Source organism: Carlito syrichta, unplaced genomic scaffold (genome assembly GCF_000164805.1).
Source record: "Carlito syrichta isolate Samal-C Ts95f unplaced genomic scaffold, Tarsius_syrichta-2.0.1 Scaffold309294, whole genome shotgun sequence".
NCBI classification, from domain to species: domain Eukaryota; kingdom Metazoa; phylum Chordata; class Mammalia; order Primates; family Tarsiidae; genus Carlito; species Carlito syrichta.
This window is the reverse complement of record NW_007253390.1, coordinates 544,716-548,164: the sequence shown is the minus strand read 5'-3', so window position 1 is coordinate 548,164 and position 3,449 is coordinate 544,716. Positions and strand designations below refer to the sequence as shown.

The 3,449-nt window shown below is 36.3% G+C and overlaps 1 protein-coding gene across 3 annotated transcripts in view; it reads right to left on the bottom strand.

Moving 5' to 3' along the window:
- Nucleotides 1-3,449, bottom strand: part of CAMSAP2 (calmodulin regulated spectrin associated protein family member 2) — a 122,514-nt gene that overhangs the window by 42,742 nt on the left and 76,323 nt on the right. The gene's annotated exons all lie outside the window — the stretch shown is intronic.

Genomic DNA, 3,449 nt, shown 5'->3' with positions numbered 1-3,449 from the left:
TTCCCTGCCCAGGCGGGTCTTGAACCCACGGGCTCAGGCAATCCACTCACCTCAGCCTCCCAAAGGCGCGGGATTACAGGCTGAGCCACCGAGCCCGGCTTAGTCTTTTCTTTGACTTAAAAAAAAAAAAAAAAAAACTGTTATATGGTGGTTCCAAAAGAACCCCCAAACATTACAGAAATATATAAAGTAGAAAGTGCTCCTCTTCCAGCAATATCTTCAGTTTGATATGTATTCTTACAAAAAATGCATATCAAATAGGCATACATTTACATTGCTTGGTATTAAACACTCTACAACATTGTATTTCTCCAGGGATAATTCTTAGTTATGGAGCTACCAGGTCCATGGGCAACTACAATTTACATTTTGGTAGATAACCACCAATCTGCTCTTTAGAAAGATTATACCAACTTTATCTCCCACCAAAAATGTTATTCAGCATGCCTGTTTCTCTACATTTTTGCCAGCATTACTCACTTTCAAAAATTTGAATCAGTATGAAAGGTTAAAAGACCTCACTCTTGTTTAACTTTGTAATTCTGATTATTACTGAGGATAAGCATCTTCTTATGTGTTTGAGCAACCGCTTGCTTGTATTTCTTCTCTGGCAAATTTGCCTGCTCAACTATTCTTCCCTTTGGATGTTCATCTTTCTTAATTGATTTGTAAAAACTCATTATATATTAGATATGTTAACCCTCTGTCATTAATGTGGCAAATACTTTCTCCTAGTTTATCTCTGGAACTTTCAACTTTATTTAGAGTGTCTTTTGTTGCAGAGTTTTAAACATTTACTTGGTAAAGTCTTTCTGTCTCAATAGTCTCCTTTATGGCTTTGTGTTTATACCATATTTACAGAGGTCTTCTCCACCCCAAGAATAGAGAAATATTGTCTTCTGTTTTTTCAATTACTTTAAATCCACCTAGAATTTATTTCTGAAGATGTTATAATCTAGGAACTAGCTGTTTTTTCCCAAAACAGAGACTGCATCATATCATCTTCTCATAATGTCTACCTCATTTTCTACAATAAAGCCTAAACTCTTCAACAGAGGTACAGTTCTTATTAACTGGTTTGTACTTGTCATTCTAGTCTTATAACCTACAATTTTCTTCCCCAACTTATACTCATTTCAAAACAGCCACACAAAGCTGTTTGTTATTCCTCAAATCTGCCACCAGTTTTTAAGCTTCTGTGCCCTTGTTGATTGTCCTCCTTACAATATATACTAAGTCCTGCCATTGGTTTGAATGTTACTAACATTGTGAAGCTTTTTTCCAATGCTCTTTCCAATCAAAATGACTCTTCATTCTTCCTATGAATGTCTATAAGTTCTACAAAATACTGTTTATACCTGCACTAAATTCGAAATTATCAGCCAGGCGGTCAGCCAGGCGTGATGGCTCAAGCCTGTAATCCCAGCACTTTGTGGGGCTGAGGCGAGAGGACTGCCTGAGCCTGCAGGTTGGAGACCAGCCTGGGCAACATGGTGAGACCTCGTCTCTGCAATAAATAAAAAAATTAGCCAGGTGTGGCAGCACATGCCTGTAGTTCTGGCTACTTGGAGGGCTGAGGCAGAAGGATCACTAGAGCCCAGTAAGCCAATGCTGGGGTGGCCATGAGTGTGCCACTGTACTCCAGCCTGGGCAGTGGAGTGAGACTCCAACTAAAAAAAAAAAACAAAACTGAAAATTTCAAAAGTAGAGCACTGGTACCGATATTTTTAAGTAGCTCCCCAAATGATGCTAATAAGCAGCCAGGGTACCTGTATACAGCTCATCTGTGTACAGTCACCTGCCTACAACTCAATTTCTCTAGATAGACAGTAAGACTCTTGAGGGCAGGGACATTATCTTAGTTATCTACCTATTCCCTACATACCTGGCAACTAGCAGGGGCTGAAGGAAAAAAAAGAAGGAAGGAAAGAAGCTAGTTTATTACTTACTATAAAGACTGAAAAGGTGACTTTATCCAGCCTCTAGAAATCTTAGCAATATTTATAGGAAAGTAGATGCTTTGTCTTAAGCAGAATGCTTAATATTGGCAATCATAAACCAAAGATGGCTCCTACTTATTAAGTCTAACTAATGTGCCAGACATGGTGCTAAGTACTTTATTAATATATTAGCTCTTTCATTTCAAATATTTTTTCAGATAATTGATAAAATATATTTTCTGTACTCCCAGGAACTCTCTAAAGGAAGTATCATTTATGTTATATATGAAGAAACTAAAGTTCAGAGAAGTTTGCCCAAACCTATGTGCTCTTTCTACTATATTACGCAGTTGGAGTTGGCAAGAGTTAAATCATTTAGTTGCAAAGAAAATGATGTTTTTAAAGCAATAGACAGGCATAATATGGAAGAAAGAAAAATCAGCATCAATATGTATTTCAAATTAAAATCATATTTTTATATTCTACCTCCTTTAAGAAGTCTTTTCCAGACGCTACTGTCCAGATATTTGAGTTCTTCCATCAGACTCAGAAGAATTTCATATCCTTTCACTCAAGTCATTTATCTGTATGTGTCCTCTCTATTACACTCTAGTCCTAGAGAGCAGGGATCCTATTCTGTCTCTTTCACCTTTGTTCCTAGACAATGTTTTATGGGTGAAAGCTCTTAGTAAATTAGTACTTAATAGCATTAAAAACCACAACCCTGGGTAACTTCCTTGGGTCCCCTCCCACTTCGGGAGCTTTTTTGTCCTCTTAATAAATCCTGCTTTCCGAAAAAAAGGGGAAAAAAAAAACTCTTTTGGATAAAAATGTGGGAAAACATTTCAGGACTGATAAAACCACTCATGTACTCTTAAGACTCTTTCTCTTGGCAATTTGTTCTATAAATACCTGAGAGAAGAGAAAAGAGCTATATGAATGAAAATAACTATTATTATACAACAAAAGGAAACAACATAAACATCCAACCAAAATAAATAATTTATGATATATTAAATTATGTAACAATAGAGGAAATGTGTAACACAAAATTGAGTAGGAAAAACACAACACCATACTATAATGTTTTATATATAAATAAAAACATGGGACAAGTAGGGAATGGAACAGAAACAGGAAAAAACAGGACATTATACTATAATAATGTTCAATATACTATATATATGTATACGTATATATGAAATAAAACAGAGAAAAGGAATGAATAAAAGTAAAACTTAGAAATTATCTATTACAGTGTGTAAGAATACACATAAAATCTATAGTTTACTTCAAAAATTGGTATAGTAAACACTAAGTAGAATTAGTAACACATTAAAACAAAGCTCATTTCACTGATTAACTTCCTAAATTAAAAACCAAATTTAGGCCGGGCTCGGTGGATCAGCCTGTAGTCCCAGCGCTTTGGGAGGCTGAGGTGAGTGGATCGCCTGAGACCGCGGGTTCGAGACCCGCCTGGGCAACTTGGCGAGACCTCATCTCTACAAT